At 40.1% G+C, this 22,419-nt stretch overlaps 1 protein-coding gene across 4 annotated transcripts in view; it reads left to right on the forward strand.

Annotated features, from left to right (window-relative positions):
- Positions 1 to 22,419, forward strand: part of LOC140715429 (C-terminal-binding protein 2) — a 309,864-nt gene that overhangs the window by 75,266 nt on the left and 212,179 nt on the right. The gene's annotated exons all lie outside the window — the stretch shown is intronic.

A 22,419-nucleotide genomic window follows, 5' to 3' on the forward strand; every position in this document is an offset into this window, starting at 1 on the left:
GCAGTGGGAGTTGAAACTGTGTCGCTGATACTATTGTGTTAACCACTCTGCTACTGTGCCACCCTATCTGAAGCTGTTCCAGAAAAGGTAAGCAATTTACAGTTCAAATCAAGCCTTTTCTCGGTTATATTAGCATTCAAATTGTAGTGTGTGAAAATTCTTGATGCCATTGCTTTTATTCAGCACTTCATTCCCTTTATCCACCTAATTCCTGCAGTTTTCAGCCACCCAGTTTGTCTGTTTGTGGAATTCATTCCACTTTTGAAAACTTTCCAGAAACCTATCTGTTTCACCACATCCTTGGTTACCCCACCCATTTCACTTTCCTTAACTCTTACATCAATTTCTGAAATGCTTCGTTAAGCCTTGAATGTTGAAGATACTATTATTAGTCAACAAGGTTATTTTTATCTGCCTGAACGAACTAGCTAGCTGCGGGTATTAAAGCTGTTATCATCTTTCTTCTTGCTTCCTCTTATTGCAGAGTGGTAAAAATGGAAAAAGAAGCACTCTAGTGTGAACGTGTGTATATGCGTGTGAACATGTGTGACATTGGCCCTGTTCCAACTGGCAATGATAGTTGGATAAGCAGAAATTCAGAATGAGAAACGGATGGGAATACCAGTGTGAATTTTACCCTTTACCTATTACACGACAGATTTTTAATGGTAAATTTTTGATTCAAGTGTATGGTACCTTGAAAAAATATGTTGACAATTTTTAGTAATGCTGACCTTGCCACTGAGAATATTTGTATGAGTTTGTTAGTATAACCCGAATGACTGGGCGTTTTTGTAATTTTTCCACAGCATTGAAGAACTGTGTATGTGAGGGCTTCAATGTTTCATGATCTAGGATAGACTTTTGACCCTCATGTTGCAGAGTCATCAAGACAAGTTTATTGTCATTTTAGCTATATATATATATATATTTATCAAAAGAAAATCCATTGTGGTGGCATCATGTATTGTTTTCAGCTGACTACCAGAGGCCAAGAGACTTCTCCTGCTCCTATATTTCTGTTTTCTTCCTGGCAGCGCACCTCCAAAGACACCAATATTCAGAAGAGTTCAAAATCAACTGCCACTGCTCAATTGTTTTAAAGAACATATAACGAATATATTCAATATAACGAATGGTAATGTCAGTGGGCAACTAAACTATAAATTAAATTAGAGTCATCTAATCTTTAAGTGGTTTAGGTAATTTTTGAGAGATAATTAGGAGTAGGCCAAGGCTTTCATCATTTAAGCCTCTGGTACAGTAACAAATTTAAACCATTCATTCAAGGGCATTGTCTGTGCACTGAAATAAAGCACAATAGTGATCTGGTGAGTTTGATTCTAATACCCTTATTAAAATTTGATGCCGTTTGTAATGAAATAAATCCTGAAGTGACTAAAGGCTTTCGTTTGTGGCTTGATTAACCTGCATGCTGTGCTGTCAGTGAGTTTTTATTAACAAATGTTCTTTTTTAAAACCATGGTTTTAATCGTTTTTCTCTTTGCTTCCTTCTGACTTTGATCGTCTTTGAAACATTCTAATCTCTGCTGAAAGGAAGACTTCCATTTAAACCACAAGCGCAACTGCTTCTAATGCAATTTATTTTTAAATGGAATTTGCAAAATGCAGCTGAAGTGTGTTTTGCTGAGTGTCTGCATTGATACTAGAGCTATGCACAGTATCTTAAGTCAGCAGCTTTATATGGTGTTATCTCATTAAATTTTCAGAGAAAAGCTGCAAGCAGCTAATTGGAAGCATGTAATAGTTTAGGCCATGAGCTGTCTTATGGTGTAATAAATTACTGAAGGAGAAGACAGTTTTATACACTTATAGGGGGTGAAGTAGTTTACACTTAATGAGTTTTTAGAGAATATTTGATAGAAACATTGAACTCCTTAATCATTACAGCTTCACTCTAAACTATTTAGAGTTACTTTATGAATAGCATTAATTTCAGCAATAGTTGCAATAATTCATTTATCACAAATTAATGACTTGCGGATAAGAATGAGACTGAATGTAATTTTCTCTATAGCACTGGCTATTCCCATTTATTACAGGCATCGTAATTTCAACGAAAGAAGTACCTTCAGCATTGCGTGGATTTGTTTCCTGGAGAGGATTGTATCTCTAGCGTTGATTGGGTATCATTATAGTTGCCGGTGTAAGCACTGTACACAAAGCAAATTATTGCAGTCTGTAAATATATGGTGACTGGAGAGTTATAAAGTAACTACGCTTACTGCTACTTGGCATAAATGCAATGTGAACTGAAGAAAATGATTGCAGAACAACTTTCTCTCCCACCCCCCCCCCCCCAACCCTGCCAATTGCTGACTGAACACAAACGTGGACACGTGCCTGATTCACTTGTCCCCACATATATTTGCAAATGAAATGACCAAAGTGACCCAATTTCTTTACTTTTCCTGCATAATAACATATTAAGCAGATGCTGGAAATCTGGTCCCTTCTGACTCGTGTTTATCTGCCAACTCCAGCTAGTGCAAACTGTAAACTAGGGAGATTGCCAGAGCTTAGAGGCTTTTATTTAAAAGGCAGGCCAAACTGTGCTGGTAATGGAGCATGAAATAACCTTCAGATTTCAAATAGGTGCAGCAACTGTATACAGTCCTGTGCAAAAATCTTAAGCACATATATATAGCTAGGGTGCCTAAGATTTTGTCAATGTGGAATGGAAAGGGAGTTTGTAAATCTGGTGGGAATGTTGAAGGCAGAGTGCTGTAGGAGGGGTGTAGGCCAGGTGGCCAGCGAGGAGGGGGTGTGCACCCAGCCCTGAGACACCCAGTCAAAGTAATTTGGAATCTTTTCAGACAGCCAGCTGTGGAGGCCAAGTCTTTATGTATATTTAAGGCAGAAGTTGATAGATTCTTGATTGGTCAGGGCATGAAGGGATGCAGGAGGAAGGCAGATTCTTCAAATGTAGTTGAAATCTGCTTGATTGGACGTGTCCTGTTTGTTTTACAATATAGATGAAGTGGATCAAATACTTAAAAGGCACCCATCACAGCATTGTACCAAAAAAATTTCAGCCCTACCCTTATTTGTGCTGGATATAGGACTGAGTGACTAATCAGAACTTAGTGAAGAAATCAATTGGTCTGTGACTTAATACTTTTTTTAATGCGTTCCTGCTGGCTGCACCTCTGTATCAGCACCATCATTTTCTCATATTTCCCCTGCAAGCCATCAGTAAATGATTAGTGTTTCAGAAGTCAATCATTTATAAAATTACACACACAAAATGCTGGTGGAACACAGCAGGCCAGGTAGCATCTATAGGGAGAAGTGCTGTCGACGTTTCGGGCTGAGACCCTTCGTCAGGAGTAACCGAAAGGAAAGATAGTAAGAAATCCGACATGAAACATCGACAGCGCTTCTCCCTATAGATGCTGCCTGGCCTGCTGTGTTCCACCAGCATTTTGTGTGTGTTGTTGTTTGAATTTCCAGCATCTGCAGATTTCCTCGTGTTTGCGATTTATAAAATTATTTTTGTTGGAGTTCACTCCTTTGGTATTCATGATTTTTACTTGTGGTTTTAATTACTTTGTATAAACATGAAGAGGTACTGAGATAACATAGGAAGAGAAGGCAAAACAGACCAAAAACACTTCTACAATCATGTTCTTTGGTTGGAAATGAGTGTTAGTTTATCTGCTTTGTTGTTAAGGCAGAAGCAGAGAGCACAAAGCTGGTCAATACCAGTGTTTCAGAGTGAGTACATAGAGAATCAACAACTCGGACTCCTGAAGCAAACTTTAAGCTCCATGCGAAGAGATAATCGTAAGGAACCAGTAAACAACTGGGGAATTCTATACTGCTCAAAAAGAGGAACAGCATCTAGAAAAATGCCACACTGCTTGAATCTTGCAGAGATATCAAATCAGCTGAGGAGCACATGGTTCCCCTATCTACCAACCAATTGTCTCCAAAAGAAGAATTAACTTTGGATAATTCCTCTGTGTACAGAGCGTATCTATTTGGGAGAGAGAGCAGTGGAGAACTGGCACTTAGAGCATCCCTATCTTGGGCAAGTGATATAAGCAAATAATAGAGTGAGAAGGGTGGAGGAGCACTTGAATTGCCAAAGGATAGTAGCCTGCAGGCTAAGTGCTGGTGAATGAGATTAATATGGGAAGGTATCGATTGGACACAGTAGGCCAACATGGACATGACTGCACTGTATGACTAAATTAGTCAGATTGAGTAAAATGAAAAGTTCAAAGTTCATTTGTTATCAAAGTGTACTCACATCATACAGCCATGAGATTTGTTTCCTTACAGGCAGTCACAAAACAAAGGAACCCAAAAGAACCCGTAAAAAAAGAAATCCTTCAACCTCCCAATGTGCAGAGAGAGAAAAAAGTACAAATTGTGCAAACAATAATAAAAAGAAAAGCAGAGGAAGACAGCAAATAAGGCATCGGCTAACATTGACAAAGCTAGCAGTGTATCTCTGCAGCAGATTTGAAGTGTGATTAGCAATGAATAGCCTTGGAGGGAGCTGAGTCAATTGGTCCACTCACCAATTTTCTCTCTCATACACGCGCACGCACTCACGTTCACACTCTACGGTGCCTTAGCTTGTGATAGTATCAATGTGAATGCAAATCAAAATGCTGAAGATGAAGTTTATTGGTTGTTTCAAAACTGATAAATATATTGGAGTTCTTCTAGCAAGGATTATTGTAATAGAAATAAGCACAAGAGATTCTGCAGATGCTGATAATCTTGAGAAACACACACAATGCTGGAGGAATTCAGCTTGACAGGCTGTCGAGGGGTGATGAAGGGTTTTGGCTTGATACACTGACTGTTTATTTCTGCTTCCTGACTTGCTGAGTTCCTCCAGCATTTTGTGTGTGTTACTGTAGGAGAAACAGAGTCATTGACACTACAACACAAACAGCTCATCTAGTTATTCTGCCTGGTCCCATCAAACTCCAATTGGACCAAAGCCCTCCATACCCTATCCATGTACTTATCCAAACTCCCTTAAATGTTCTAGCTCCTTCCACACTCATGCCACTTTCTGAGTGAAGAAGATCTCCCCCTCATGTCCCCCTTAAATATTTTGCCTTTTATCCTTAGTCTGTGACCTCTAGTTTTAGTCTTACCCAATCTTAGTGAAAGAAGCCTACTTGCATTAACCCATCTCCCTCATTCTCCTACCTTGCATGGAATAAATCCAAAATCCTATTCAACCTTTCCATATAACTCAGGTCCTCAAGTCCCAGTAACATCCTTGTAGATTTTCATCCTCATTCTTGTACTCAGTACTGATTTATGAAGGCTAATGTGCCAGAAGCTCTCTTTATGAGCCTATCTACCTGGGATGCTACTTCCAAGGGATTATGGATCTGTGTCCCCAGATTCCTTTGTTCTACCACACTTTTCAGTGCCCTACCATTCACAGTGTAAGTCCTACCCTTGTTTGTCCTCCCAAAGTGAAACACCTCACACTTGTCTGCATTAAATTCCATCTGCCATTTTTCAGCCCATCCTCCCAGCTGGTCTAGTTGCTGCTGTAAGCTTTGATAGTCTTCCTCACTTACACTGGCAACAATTTTTTTCAAAAGTGTTGCTTCCTCAGAATTTTTTTTGTTTATGATAGACCACTTGAAGCAGAACACAAATATAATTTCAGACTACTTATATCATGTAGGAATTTGGAGAAACAAGAAATTAATTTTTATTAAATATAATGCATTTACTTGCATAACAGTGCTGATGTTTTGCAATAGTTCAACTAAGCTAAAAATGGTTTGATAATACTTTTCATTTGTACTCAGTGTCTGAGGCTTCTCGCTTAAGTGTCTAACAATAATCACCAGCATTGATGGATTCCAGTTGCCCTGATATCATTTCTCCATGACTACAATGTCCTATTGAAACCTTTCACCATGCAATCACTGACAGCACTAGGATTTGCAGGGAAGAAGTTAAAATCGGAATGCAGAAAATGAATCTTTAATAACATGTTGCACTTCATGGTTTTATATGCTTAAAGCATGTTATCAAATAGCTACAAATAGCTTAGTGCTCTGAAGTTGCCAAGAAAAATTTCAGCAACATCCTAAAATACTTTCCATGTGATTTTCTCATGTACAAATAGAAATTATTTGAATTGCCAATCATTGACGACCTGTTTGATTTGCAGACGAACAAAAATGCCTTACTTAATCTTGGCATCAGTTATTCAGACTTGACTTATGAATTATAATAACAAATATAGGCAATTTTTAAAATGGCAGGTGATTGGGAAATTACATGATGATTGCTTTAATATTATTTCTGTTTTGCACTGCTTTTATTCTAACTAATTAATATACACATATATACTTACTGTAATTGATTTATTTTTTTTCCTTCTTTTTTTTATCATGTATTGCATTGAACTGCCGCTGCTAAGTTAACAAATTTCACACCACATGCCGGTGATAATAAACTGGATTCTGATTCTGACTGTCATGATCAGCTGCCCAAAATCCATCAGGTACACCCAGAAGTATTCAGAAAACAAAATCTTTGTTGTCCAGTGTTATCAGTAATTGGATAAGCTTTCTGTTTCTTTTACCCATATATTATGGCAGCCTATGGTATTGCCCCATGGCAGTGCCCTGTGAGTATGCAGGAAATGGGCATAATTGGTCAGAGAAATCAATTTTTTACTCCCACCTCCTTTTGGATTTCATAACCTCCCACTCACCCTATTTACATTTTAAGTGTCATGTTGTCATGCTAGTTGGAGTATAACCTCACCAGATAACCGCTTACAAAATCAGGTATTAAAGCTTCATTGCGAAATAAATTGCTGGCCATCACTAAGTGATCAGTGATATGCATTTAACCTGTAATTAATTTAATCTGCTATTAGCAGGTGGCTCTCTGTAATTTTCTCCTTTTTCATTGGAAAGAGTGGACAGTACTGATATGGTAAAATGTTTCCTGAAGATTAATTTTAAATCCAGACATTACAGTGGAGTCCTGTTTAGATTTATACCTGAGCTTAGCAGAAGCCTGTTTCAAGGATGAACATTTCTTGGCCAATTACTTAGACTCTGTGCTTTTCAAAATTCAGCTGTATTCATATTTAAATTGAGTAGAAATTTGAAATGTCACGGAGATTAAGGCACTAATGACACAAAATGTAACAAAACCCCACAGTGAATTGGACGTGCAAAAACTGGAAATGTAAATGGCAAAGTTTTTCTTCCCCCTGTCAGCTATTTAACCAGTTATGACCATGGTGTACTTGACACTGGAGAGCAAAAGGAGTTCAGGCCAGCCAAAGGTGACCTTGGGAACAACTTTACTCACTCCCATTGGAAGAACAGTGGTGGTGTTTGTATCTTCAAACTAATGACTTGTATTATTTCATAACCCTTTACAAACAATGAAGCTTGGACACCTTCTTGCAGCATAGAACATGGGGCAGGAGCTTTTACCCTGTAGTATCCCACAGTACAGTAAATAACTTGATCATCTGTTTTAGTTGTTGGATATCACTGGCTGCAATCTGTTTGGAATGCTGGCTTTCTGAACTCATCCAATTTACATAACATTGGAGCTGAGAACAACATTATAATTGAAGCTTTTGCCTGAAGGTTGGCAAGGGACTTGAGGTTCATCCAATCCAAGGTTGTAATGAACACATTGTTCCGGCCTGTATGGGTGGGCTTGTAGGTTCAGCTGGCAACGTGCATTTGTTTACACTCTCACTTCTCAGTGCACAGAAAATCTGGAGCAAATTTGGGCAATTTTATGAAACTGGAAGCGTCTTTTACTGCAAAGCACGCCTAGCAGTCCTTAATAAAATTAAGTTTAGCTGCATTAGACGCTTGTGGAGTGAAGAAAAGCTTCTTACACACAATGAACTGATCATATATTGTTGCACAGATGGTGAGTCAATTGTGTAGTCTCAGCTTTTTTTATAGTTTAGATATTTACTGAGATATAAGATGTGAATAGACAGTCAAATGTCACTTGACTTAAATTTCAAAAGAGCCTCAAGTAAAGTTACTGCATAAAAATTTGTTTACCTTTGGTCTTGGTTATCAAAGGTAAACAAGTGCATTATAACCAGATCTTGTGATTTTGCTAGTGTAATCATACCTAATTCTGTAAATTCACATGTTATAATGTACATCATCAAGAATTTGAATACCTAAGGAATATAGGAGGAAACCTTTAAGTTTGTTGTAACCTTTGAACCATTATCAGTTATCTATCTGCAATTCAAAGTCCAATTCAGTGGCAGGCTTTTAATTAAAATTTCTGTTAATGATCAAGGGTTAGATTGCAGGAGTTGTGATTGGATAATATTGAGTTTAAAGGTGATTCTAATTCTGAAGGGAAAATAGAAATATCCGAAGCAGAGGAAAATTTCAGTCCTTGGTGGTATGTAACCAATAGGACATGTTTAGTTTTCTCCCTGGCACAGAAGTTTTGCAGTGGAGAAAATGCCAACTAAATTTAATGGACAGAAGAGAGTTGAAGAGGAAAGTGGGAGCAATAAGGAGCTTCATTTTACTCAAGCATAAAACAAGATCTAGTACTTCCCTGGCGTATATGACTCATAAACTCTTCTCAGGCTTCCAGCTGGGTCCAGGTGTCGATTTTAACTGACATTTCAATGACAAACTCCACCATCTCCATCAGGGATGATGCCCAGGCACGTCTAGTCCAGTGAAATATACTGTATTCTCAACTCCTGCTATCTGTTCCTCCTGATTGGTTAGTCCTCAACCAATCAGTTTTCCATTGTTCCACCTTGTTAAGAATTCTACTCCAGGTCTTACTAAGAGCGAGACCTTCGTCATTGTTGAAATTCTTATTCAAAGCCATTGGCACAGCACATTAGTTCTGTGCTATTGAAGTCAACCTTGTAGACATTGTGTGTGTGATGTTCTGCTAACACCGATTTCTCTGGGTACCCCAAACGAATGCACCTCCTATCCTCCTTAATGCATGTTTCCACTGTGCACCTCGTCTGGCCGATATACGCTGCTCTGCATTCACAGGTTATTCAGAGATCAGGTATATGCAGCATTAGAGAACCAAGACCTTACACTTCCTGTAGGATTCAGATCAACTTTTTACACCATAAACTCAATCTTCCGTTGGTTTCAAAGTTGGAATAAAATTTTAAGAATGGGTAATTGGGTAACAAAGAAAAGTATTTACAAACAAGCTCAGATTATTTTGAAACATAAGATGGAAAAACAGAAAATGCTGAAAGAGTCAGTGGGTCAGGCAGCATCTGTGGTTGAACAAACAGCATTTTTTGTATTTGTGACGTAACATTTACATTGAAGAACCACGTGTTTCTCCACTGTACCTCTCTTCATCGCAGGATTCTGCGGAGAGTGGTACGGACAGCCCGGCGCATCTGTAGTTGTGAACTTCCCATGATTCAGGACATTTACAAAGGCAGGTGTGAGAAAAGGGCCCGAAGGATCATTGGGGACCCGAGTCACCCCAACCACAAACTGTTCCAGCTGCTACCATCGGGAAATGGTACCGCAGCATAAAAGCCAGGACCAACAGGTTCTGGGACAGCGTCTTCCACCAGGCCATCAGACTGATTAACTCATGCTGATTTGAGTGTATTTTTATGTTACATTGACTGTTCTGTTTATTATAAGTTATTATAAATTACTATGATTGCATATTTAGATAGAGATGTAACGTAAAGGTTTTTACTCCTCATGTATGTGAAGGATATAAGAAATAAAGTCAATTCAATTCTAATCATTGAATGAATGTTGAAACAGCATTTCATAATCAGCACCAGGATAGGAGATTTGAAGGCAAGAATTGTTCTTGTCCAGTGACAGAGAGAGCCCTTGTTGCTGTCTGCAACACATCAGCAGTCCAGTGCTGCCGCACATCAGTGCAATTCCCAACCCGAAAGGAAATGGAACTACTTGCTTTACGTAAGGATTTGGTAGAATAAAAATGGAAACCAAACTGAAACCTGTTGTTCATGCAAGGGCTATTTATACTGAATATTTGCTTCATATGCAATGATTATTTGTGTGGGCAGACTTTCAAAAATGATGCCGTGGCATGGTTTGTTAACGAGGGCAGTTGTGGTGAGTCTCAGGCAGCAGTGCCTCATTGCTTTAATTCTCGATATTACTGATTTTTGCCATCATAAGAGTGAGTAAAATGAAGATTTTTGTCACAGTTCTCTCCCCCGTTCCTTCCTGGCCCCTCCCCTGCCCCGTCCAAGTTGATCTGTATTTTCTTCACACCAGCCATCTTTCCTAATAAGAAGCTGAGGAAGTCATCTGTCCTTGCTCTGCATCATGTTTCTGTCTAAATGGGTGTCAACACCCTCTCTGCCTGAATTGCCCCCCACTGCATTGTGCAGTCAGGAACAAGCTGTGTGAACCGAAGCACTGTAATAGTGAAGCCCGCCCCACTCCTCACCCGCTGCTTAACACTCAGAGTTGCTGACTGGTCATCAGGCTCAAGAAGCCAGAATTCCTTGCCTTATTCTCAGCGTGGGGGTGCTGGGCGGGGAGCTTGATCATATCAACTCTGGATGTTCGCCCACTGCTGATATGAGCTAGTTTACTATAAAAGCTGATTGTGGTCTTTGTGTATTCTCTTACGCATTTCACTCACAAGGAGGATTGGGAAACTTGACGCTCTTAACTGAAGAAAAAATTATATGTTCAGGAAATAGGATTTCTGTACATTGAATTTAATGTTTTTAGGAGAATTTGTGAGAGTGTTGAATTTGTCTAATATGTGCCTTGAATCCTGAATTACTTCAATATCCCTTTTGGGTAGAATTATTGAATTGGACTAGCATCGAGGTGGGCGGGGTATTAATATGACCTTCTTACTGAGAGAACGCTGATTCGTAAGATTTGGCTTTGACGGTGGCAGTTACTTACCCAGGTTGGGGTAATTGGTGAGGTGAATGGGGAGAGATAGATGGGCAGGAGGCTCCTCACACTCACCTCAAATAATATCTAGAAAATAGTGGGATTATGGATGCATATCCATGACCCTGCAAAGCCAGTAAATTTAGCTCCTGTTTATGCTTTGGTGAGATCCAGCTGCTTGTGTTTCAGCAACTTGAAGTCAGAGCTGTTGTAGCTGTCGCTGATTCACTCTTAGTACACAGCACGGTAGTGTAGTGGTTACTACAGTACCAGCGATCCAGGGCCAATTTCCGCTGCTGTCCGTGGGGAGTTTGTACGTTCTCCCCGTGACCGCTTGGCTTTCCTCTGGGTACTCTGGTTTCCGCCCACAGTCCAAAGACGTATCAGGATCGTTGGGCAGCACGGCTGGAAGGGCTGTATCTCAATAAATAGTAATTAAATAGATATGGATCAAGAAAAGCTGGGGTTTAGTCTTTGTCTGGTGCTAGCTGATTGCAACCAAAAACCTGATGCTCCTCTATTGACCTTCCCTTTACCTTGATGAGGGCCGTGGTGCTAACTAACTAATGGAGCTGTTTATCCTGAAGGAATGCTGTAAATATTCAGCATGGTCAATCAAACTAAAAACTAATACCTCACATTTTGAAAAGAAGAAAAGTACCAGGCGGATGGATTTCAGAGGCATTCTCTGCCTGTGTGATATTGCCTTCCTTGTCTTTCTACCCTGCTTTGAACTAAGCCAAGGTTAGCTTCTTCTCCGTAGTATAGGCTTACTACAGTGTAAAGCAGGGTTCCCAACCTGTTTTTTATGCCATGGACCAAAGTTATTAAGCAAGGGGTCCATGGATCTCAGGTTGTGAACCCTTGGTCTAAAGCCTCACGTGAATTTGATTCTGGATGAATTCTGATGTGCAGAAAACGTAAACCAAAATGATGGTGTGAAGGACGAAAGCCAATTTAACGTTCATGTCCATTTTTATAAGATTGCAGCAGCCCTGCACAAGCATTCCAAATCTTATGAAGATGTATTGGATTAGAATATTATCAGTCTTTCGCAGATCATAATGCCTATGGGCCCCCTAAATTGCATTTTAAGTGTAATGGGATTCCTCATTTGTATATTGAAGCTGTGTTTAGCCCAAGTTGTACCGTGCATTACCCAATACATTATTTAACAGGTGTAGTGTTTCGCGAGGTGCTAATAGATATAGGGTCATTGGAGTTCAGAGTGCAATTTCAGCATCTTCTATAAGGAGTCTGTGTGTCTTCCCCGTGGAATATGTGGGTTTTCTCCGGGTCCTGCAGTTTCTTACCATACTCCAAAGACGTAGCAGTTAGGTTAATTGGTCATTGTAAATTGTCCCGTGATTAGGTTAGGGTTAAATCAGAGTCGTTGGGGTTTGTGGGGTGGTGAGGCTTGAAGGGCCAGAAGGGACTATACTGCACTGCACATCTAAAAAATAAATCACGTCAACTATGAAAAGAAGTTGCTTCAGGGACCTGTTGAGATCATGGAGAAACTGTTTAATCTTTGTATTTTTCACATATCAAACAAAAGATGGGGCTCCAGAGTCTTTCTGGAATTGCTTTAATACTTCATCCAGATCTAATACATTCTGAGAGGTATCTTCAAAGCAAGCCTATTTATTTTGTCTAAGTGCATGTAAATTTTCTGGTAAGAATGTGCTCTTTCAGTTGTGTTTGTAAAGAGAGCTCAAGGACTCTTCTGTAAATCATTTTGGGCTTTGTTACCTTCACAGTTCTGTTAAACTCTTGAGCGTTGGGACTGATCCAGCCTATTTATAGTTTGAGTACTTCTGCCTGGAAGTCAGATAAACAAGCTGCTTACTGTTGGCATTGTAGTCACGTGTCTGGAGTCTTTTGGCAAGAGCAATGAGCTCTTAGTGGAGTATAAAGATCCTGTACTAATACATACCCAGAAGAGGATACTGTGCTTTTTTGCTTCTAGAGACTGCTTTTGATTCAAGAGAACCTGGAACTAGGCAGTGGTACAAAGCCTGCAACCCAATCAGTTAGCTGAGTGTACCCTCAAACTTCTTGAAATCCAATGTTCTTGGCACAGTATAGTATAAAGTTAGCATGTTTTTAAAAGTGGGATTATTTATGTTCATTGGGATTGTGGGACAACCCTTGCTGAGCTCACTGGAATTTTACATCTGGGGAGAATGTTCCAAGGTCCTTGATTTGCTTTCCACCTCTTCTGAAATGCCAGGTTTAATCCATCCCTCATCCAAGAATTATAAGTCATGGCCATGCACATTGTAAGCAGCTGGAGAAGCAGGTTTGCGTTAGTAAGCGGTAACATCTGTAAATACGATCGGTTCACCGTGAAGCATCTCCCTCCATCATAAGAATTACAACCAAGTTGTAATTATGGGAAGCTAAGACCAAGTCTGCTGCTGGTCCTGCAGAGTGAAGGGTCTAATTCTCTGTTTTGATGTATCTTGCACTCAATTCATAATCTATTTTTGCTTTCAAAATCTAGAATAGGATCTCAGCTACGATGCAACTACTTTTTTCTGTATATTTACTTACTGTATTGTACTGTGATTAAGAAGCATCTGTAAGGAAATAGATAATTATAATGGTGGAGCACAAGGTGTGTTCTGTCACAAGCTTTCTTGCTGCCTAATTCTCCATCTTCATATGACATCTTGAGTCAGGAAATCCTGTTCTTATGCCCTATCTGTTTGTGGGGGTATTATAGATAGTTTCAACCTTAAGGAAAAGATGAGCCACTTTCATTGACTATGCGTAATTAATGTTTTGTGGCAGGCAGTTTAACCTTGACTCATACCCATCGTGGGAGATTCTCATTCTGCTGAGTCCCAGAGCTCTTGTGATTGTTACGTTTCTGGCTTGACAGTGGGCTAATGATCTCAAGGTTAAATCCTGAACTTCTTCCTCGGCTCTTCATCCAGCTCAGCTTCTATTATTACACTTAACCTGCTGCTAATTCTTTTTTTTATTGGAAATGATATCATTTAACTTTTAAATTGTTTTCAATATTTCATGCATTGGTGCAATGAATTGTATTAAAAACACGAGTGTCATGGGCGATGCACCTTTACTTATAATCTAGTTTAGTTACACACACCACTTCAGCATCAGTTTTATTATCACTGACATATGCCATGAAATTTGTTTGTTGCTCCAGTGCAGTGATAGACATAAAACTTACTAGTAGTTGCAAAAAATAAATAAATAGAAAGGGGAAAGGTGAGGTAATGTTCATGGCTCCATGAACCATTATGAAATCTGACAGTGGAGGGGAGGAAGCTATTTTTAAACTTGAAAATGGGTCTTCAGGCTCCTGCTCCTCCTCCATATTGGTTGTAATGTGAAGAGGGCATGTTCCAAATGGTGAAAGTCCTTAATGATAGATGTTGCCTTCTTGAGACACTGACTTTTGAAGATGTCATCGATGGTGGGATGCTTGTGCCCGTGATGTAGCTGGCTGTGCCTCGAACTCTCTGTTGCCTCTTTTGATCCTGTACATTAGAGCTTCTGTGATGGAACCAGTCTCTCCTCTGTACATCTGTAGAAATTTGCTAGTCTTTGGTGACATGCCAAATCTCTTCAAACTCCTAATGAAGTACAGCCACTGGTATTCCTTCTTCATGATTATATCAATGTGTTGGGCCCAGGACAGATTTTCTGAAATATTGATGCCCAGGAACTTGAAGCTACTCACCCTTTCCACTGCTGAACCCTCATTGAGGATTGGAGTGTTTTCTCTGACATTCCCTTCCTAAAGTCCACAGTCAGTTCCGTGGCTTTTCTGACAACGAATGCAAGATTATTGTCTCTTGTATGTCTCCTTGTCGCCATCCGAGATTCTGTGAACAACTGTAGTGTCATTGGCAAATTTATAGATGGCGATTGAGCTGTGCCAAGCCACACAGTGCTGAGTGTGGAGATGTTACTGATATTTATTAATCTTGTGGTGCATGGAGAGGCTTTCCCATAGAGATTCTCATCAAACAATTAGGCAAAGGTGAACCAAATTTGGTGGTGTTCTGAGTAAGGCAATGGCCCTTGGGTCATTAGGTCCCAACATTTCAAAGTTAATTACAATCCCAGCACAACCGATTAAGTGAGCTCTGCTAACAGCCCCATGGGTACCTGCTTCCTAATGTCTTGGGGGCTTTCCAGTATTAACCCATTGTACCAGTGCCATGATCATGCCCTACCTGTATGTTAATACAGACTTAACTGAGAAGACTAAGTAAATGCCTGCACAAGGGATTTATATTTACAGTAACTAGACAGTCCCAGCAGTTACTTGCTTAGTTCCATTTTTAAATTTAACAAGTTAGATAAAATTCTTGTATTTCAGGTTGCTTTTTTTTTTGAAAATTGCAAGCATCCTGTGTTGGATCAATATTTTAAGGCAAGCAGTGACAATCTCTTCACATTATTGCCAAAATTTGGAAAATGTTAAAGAGACACTTTACTATAGATTTACTCTAGTGTATAAAGATTTCAAAAGCTGTTACCATGCTCCATTTGAGCATTCAAACGAAGTCCAAATAGTTCTTGCTGACCAAAGTAAAACCACGCAGACTACACGTCTTAAACGAGAAAATCTGCAGATGCTGGAAATCCAAGCAACACACAAAATGCTGGAGGAACTCAGCAGGCCAGGCAATATCTATAGAAAAGAGTACAGTCGATGCTCTGAGCTGAGGTTGTTTTTCAGGGCTGACAGGTTTTCAGTCCCAGAAAAGGGTCTCAGACCAAAATGTCGACTATTTGTTCATTTCCATAGATGCTGAAATCCCCCAGCATTTTCTCTATGTGTTGCTTTGGATTTTCAGCATCTGTGTTTAAATATTACTTACAACCAGTAAATTCCAATAAATAGGATAGTGACCTTTGTTCTCTTTAAAAAAAATTTTAGAAGTTTAAGTTTTAAGTTCTGGTTTTAATTCAGCTGTGAATATAGTTGTCTTTATAAAACTTTCTGACTGCCACTGTCACCCTCTTGTTTTCCATAAAGAAATACTTGTTCTTACATTTGCTTGTTTTGTGTTATGGTTTCCTTTGAAAGTCCCAGCGCAGCCTAGAGGAAATAAAAGTCTGCGCTATGGGTTTGTACCTTTTTATGGCTGTTGGTTCTGCTTGTGTCTGAGTAGAAACATGACACAGTGGAGCTGACAAATTTTCTTCAGGATTCCCAGTGGGTTACTTGCCAGACTGAGAGACCTCAGTAGTGAGCTGGGTTCAAAGATCAGGGATCATTATACTGCTTGACTATACTTGCCAAAGAACTCTGAGAAACAGAACCCTCTGTTTTTTTTCTAAAACCATTTGTCTAGAAGGAGCACCATTCTGTTTTTCTTATGCTTTGCCGAGAATGTGAAAGTATTAATAATTTGCATCAGATCTAAATACCCTTGTTATTCACACTTCGAGATTTTATCTAGCACTTTGAAAACGATATTTGATACTTTTTAAGCTAACTTTATTCACCAGCTATATGAGGCAACTTGGGAAGGATTATGCAAAAATTTTCAGATGCTTCGAGTCATTATTTATGCCAGCAAGAACTGTTTAAAATGGGGTACATATTTGACACAAATCTACCTGCCAAGGATGGCTGAAGGAGATGTTGTGGAAAGTAGTTTGCCAAGTTTTCAAGTATTCCTGATGACTGTCCTTTTATGGGCACAAGGGTTCTAATTTACATATGGAAAGAGATTCCAGATTATTTGTGTTCTCGATGTTGGATCTGATACAGTGCAAGGTCCTGAGTTAATCCTTTTGGGTACTTCAACAGTCAATGTCAAACAGGACATTGCTTTCTCTGGGGGGGGGGGGGGCGTGAAATTGCTGAGCTGTGCGTCTGTCATCCCTTTAACGACTGCCTTCCTTGTGAGGTTGTGACTCGCCCAGTCTCCTGGTGAAAGAGAAATGAAGGATGTTGCCATGTGCACTGTACTTTATAAACTCTTCTGCAGTCTTCTGTATTTCCTTTCTTGTTTCCAAGTTCCAAGCGGGTGATCAGTTGGTTTTTGGTGTGAGGGGGTTGGGGTTTACAAGTTATGTTTCTTTTTCTTTGTGTGTGTGTTGGAGGGGTGTTGATGTCTTTTTTTAATGACTAACACGTTTTTTTCTATATTCTGTGGCTATCTGGAGAAGACAAATCTCAGAGTTGTATTCTGCATACATATTTCGATAATAAAATAAACCTTTGAACCTTTACAATTCTCAGGCCTCCTGGTTTGGACATGTGTTACAGCAGCATTGTCATCAAAATTAAGTGTAAACAGATTAATACTCATGTATCTGCCCTGATTAAATTATGTTAAATTTGGATAGCTCTCACTTTTTCAATGGGGATCTAATTTTAAAATTAATTGTATCCTGATAGGTTTGAACTGTGAGTGGGATTTTGCTTTGACGATGTCTGTTGCTTATTCTTTTAATTCTTCTAATAAATTTATTTCTTGAAAGCATGTTTCCTGTTTGAATTTTTCTACTAACAATGATCTTATCATTTAATATATATTTCTTGTTTTTGTTTTCCCTTACCGACTCCCACCACAGCTGAACATGTTAGCACTACCTCCTCTATATTAATTTAATTACTTTGGTAATTTGTTTCCTTTTGGTAGTAACTGCCAGAAAATGACACGTGTCGATATTTGCACAGACAAATGTTTTATTGATGCCATGGCAACTGACTATTGTTGGGATGTTGGGCAATTAATATTATATTTTTGCTGTGGGCAACTTCTTCATGCTGAGATACATGTTAGGAATGCGCTGGGGCACATCGTCAGTGAGGTAACCTGGGGTCACTGGGTTTTTGGAATCTTTCAAAATCAGACACCCTTCTCCAGGCGACCCAGCCAGGGTTGATCAGGCCCTGGCTTGTGTCCCAGCAGCTTTGGTCTATGAGTCACACCTCTTGATCCATACCTCTGGAGGCTTGATCAGCACCTTCCCAATGACAAGGAAGATTTTAAGTAAAGCTCCAGAAACATTCACACTATGCAGAAGCACAGTTATCCTGATGAAGAGTCTTGGTCCATAATGTTGACTGTTCATTTCCCTCCATAGATGCTGCCTGACCTGATGAGCATTCTGTAGGTGTTGCAGAATTGAATGATTTATGTTGACTTCTAGGTTGATAATTTAATTTTGTATTTTCACAATTTATTCTTTTTTTTAAAAATAAAAGCAACTAGAGCTTTTCCTTGAGAATTCTTTCTCTTCTTGTAAGCATCATTTTCATGTGGGAAATCTGCATGTTGGCCCTCCAAGAATGGACGCAAAAATGTAGACGACAGAGATCCTGGAGAATTGTTGCCGTAGCTTTCTCCCCGAGGGCATCTTTAATTACGACCATAAGACCATAAAATGTAGGAACAGAAGAGAGTGGTGGGAGTGTGGAATGAGCTGCCAGATGAAGTGGTGAATGCAGGCTCACTTTGGACACTTAAGAAAAACTTGGACAGGTACATGGATGAGAGGGGTTTGGAGGGTTATGGCCCAGGTGCAGGTCAGTGGAACTAGGCAGAAAAAATGGTTCGGCACAGCCAAGAAGGGCCAAAAGGCCTGTTTCTGTGCTGTAAAGTTCTATGGTAACAAACCATTCAATCCTGGAATCATTTTCATGAACCAGTATGTGAATTAAGTACGTGTTGACATTAATACATCAGCAAGTATAATCCCATAGTCCAAAAGGCCACCGTTATGGTAATATTGTTGGTATTGCAAATCCTAGAAAGTAGGGACAGAATGTTGGTGAGTGGTGTGTAGAAACAAAATTACATTGTGGTGGGCCTTTCTAACTGGTTGCATCACCATCTAGTATGGGGAGGTGGGGGCGATCACACAGAATCAAGGTAAGCCACTGGGCTTTGTAAAATTATTCAGCTCCATCATCGGCAGTAGTCTCCATAGTATCCAGGCCATCTTCGGGGAGCGGTGCCTCTAAGAGTCATAGAACAAAAGAACAAAATGAGTGTTTGGAAAGATGAAGGTGTTGCAGTGCACTTTTGTGACTGTCACACGAATTATGGTTAGCGGTGGGAGGGAGTGGAAGAGGGGAGTTATGAAACACTGTTGATGAGTTTTGCTTGCCCTTACTAGTCCTGTGGAACGGTTGAAGTATGCCCTACATTCTGCTTGGCCCTGTTAACTGCCTCTGCCTGACAGGGGACACTCCCTCAGCTGCTGTGGGACCACACTTCTTGCTCCTTACTCTCAGCTGTGTGGGGACTTAATTTCCCCTCACAATACTGATGTCTGAGTGTTTTATTTTAAAAGTTATATACTCTCTTAAGATACTTTTGGGGGTTCTGAGAGTTTTCCACTTCCTGACTAAATCAAGAAGACAACTCAACTGCCATATTGGAATGAAAATTGGGGCTAAAGTTGTGTGAGCCTTATGGTAGTGATGTTGTGGGATGTTTTCTCTCGGGATTCAAGGGATTCAGTTAAAATTGAGGTTTTTGCTTAGTTTCTCAATGTAGTGAAAGTACATTTTGACAATTGTTGCACATTCTGAACCCTAATTTACATTAAAATTACCTAGAAATTAATTTTCAGACAGTGTTTAATATACTAATATTACTATATGGCATGTTTGTGACCAGGAATTAATTTTTAGGCAAATTGATTTATTAAATCTAATTTGTGTAAGTTGGTAGCCTTCAGTGAATATAATTAGCAACCTGTGTTTTTTAAAACTGTTATTTTGCATCAATAAGACATACTTTTTTTACAGGAGCAATATTCTGCTTTTATACTGCAGGTTTTGGGTCTGATTCTTGATTCCTACGCATTACCATTTTTTATTTAAAAATAAACTTTATTTGTAAAATGTATGATTGATTTATTTATTTATTGATTGAGATACAGCATGGAATAGGCCCTTCTGACTCTTTGAGGCATGCCACCCAGCAATCCCCCTATTTATTGCTAGCCCAATCATGGGACAATGTACAATGACCAATTAATCAACCGACTGGTTTGTCTTTGGACCGTGGGAGGAAACCAGAGCACCAGGAGGAAACCCACACGGCAACAGGGAGAACGTACAAACTCCTTACAGGCAGCGGTGGGAATTGAACCCAGGTCGCCTGTACTGTAGAGTGTTGTGCTAACCATTATTCTACAGTGCATGAAACTCTTTACATACATCATGTCATTCAGTCTAAACATTCATTGCTTGATTGATTTTGTATATTTGTGCATTAGCACATTCTGTGTACGAAACGCCATTGTCTCTCCAAGTTTTCTGGCATGATTCAAACTTCAGGATTTGTGAGGCTTCTACACAAGGCTTAGCTCCTCAATGTCTAATGGCAGAAGGACTTTGGACTGCAATCTTTCCCCGCAAAATGTTTGAACTGGTTGCACGTGCCTCAGTGCATCCCTCAGCATGTTCTGTACAGCACACAAGTTTTCTGGAAAGAATGGTTTTACTCCAGACTAGACGGGGAAGATGTAATTTTTCCACCCATTGATTTGGACTACACTGCAGGATGGTGGGACCAAGGATGATATCCAGTGCAGACTGAGCAAAGCTAGAAACATCTTCAAATCAATGAGCAACATATGGGGATCAACGAAGTACAGTGTCCACACCAAGGTGAAGCTGTACCAGAGCTGTGTTGTGTCCACACTCTTGTATGGGCCAGAATGCTGGTCAATGATAGAGAGTGCCCTTGCCAAGCTGTCGTCATTCCACACCACAAGCCTCCAGAAGATCCTTCGTATCTTCTGGCCAAAAAAGATCTCCAGCCACACCCCACTCCTTCAGTATCGAGAGGATATGGTTACAATCATCATCAAGACATGCTGAAGATGGGCTGGGCATGTGATGAGAAGAGAGGCCAACTCTATCATCAAGACAGCACTTCATTGGACCCCGGAAGGGCGGAGGAAACACAAGAGACCAAAGACAACTTGGTGCCATACTGTGGAGGCAGGAATGAGGACCATGAACCACACCTCGAGCATAATAGAGAAGATGGCTAAAGATAGAGAGAGATGAGGGAACCTCTTTGCTGCCCTAAACGCCAACTGCGTAACAGGCAGTAATCCACCAAAGTCAGTGCAGAGCAGTTGCACATTATTGCTGATTCCCTCCTCACACTGCTTTGGGGAGAAGATCCATCGTATACATATGCAATAATCTGTCAAGTATCTTCTCCTGGTCTAAGCTGCCCAGGCCAATGTCCACTCCACTGTTGACGATAGGAGAATAAGGGGTTAATGAGCTTCTGAGTGAATAAGTAATACAGAAACATTTGAGAAAATAGGGCGGCTTTGAGAGCCAATACTGAGTAGGTGAGCCAAATATCTGTCCCCTAAGGAGTCTCCCCTCCTACTCCCCTGCTCCTACCACAAACCCCTCATCCCTGTTGCCCATACTTTGTCTGACACCTCTCCAGCTGCTGACTCTTGGGTTAAGAATGCTTCCTGCCTCCCTTTGCTCTTTGGAGGTTGTACTTGCTAATTACAATATCAAGAGAGAATGACAAACCTTTGCCTGCACCTTTTAACAGGTAAGACATGGTGTTGTTTGCAGGGCCATTGACATTAGTGGTATGAATTGGATGCAACAACTTTGTTCCCTGGCAGTTTACTAATGACTGGGCCACCATTATTGAGACCAGATCAGCATCAGATCACGTGGGGGACATGTCTTTGTTTCAGTCAATGTTGTAAGCTGTCCCTGTATGGGTGGGTTTATTTAATGCTCTAACAACAGACACAAAATGGTACATTATAAAATAAGGAAGTGTTGCCACTGTTGTGTACTTAATATTCCAGTTATATTTGAGTAATATTGTAAATACATTATTTGATTAAGCATCTTTGTTACTTTCATATTGCATTGTGGGTTATATGTAAAAGTATGTGAATGGCCTTATGTCATCATGCCATAAGTGCATTCCTCACTAAAAGTGGAAGACAGAACTAGTACGTGTTATTCCCAGATCTGTGTTTTTGTTTCAATTGGTTTTATGTTTTGGAGTTACAGAACATAGAACAATACAGCACAGTACAGGCCCTTTGGCCCACAATGTTGTGCCAACCCTTAAACCCTGCCCCCCATATAACCTCCCCACCTTAAATTCCTCCATATACCTGTATACTAGTCTCTTAAATTTCACTAGTGTATCTGCCTCCACCACTGACTCAGGCAGTGCATTCCACGCACCAACCACTCTCTGAGTAAAAGACCTTCCTCGGATATCCCCCTTGAACTTCCCACCCCTTACCTTAAAGCCATGTCCTCTTGTATTGAGCAGTGGTCCCCTGGGGAAGAGGGGCTGGCTGTCCACTCTATCTATTCCTCTTAATGGTTATAAAACACAATAACCTCTGTCATGCCTTCAGAGTGGAATTTGACTGGTGGAGCAGAGCAAATTGAATATGGGAGTGTGTCAAAATGATCTGACATCATCCTGCTGTAGGCTCCTTGAAAGTTTTATTGAGGAAAACATCA

Source organism: Hemitrygon akajei, chromosome 23 (genome assembly GCF_048418815.1).
Source record: "Hemitrygon akajei chromosome 23, sHemAka1.3, whole genome shotgun sequence".
NCBI lineage: Eukaryota > Metazoa > Chordata > Chondrichthyes > Myliobatiformes > Dasyatidae > Hemitrygon > Hemitrygon akajei.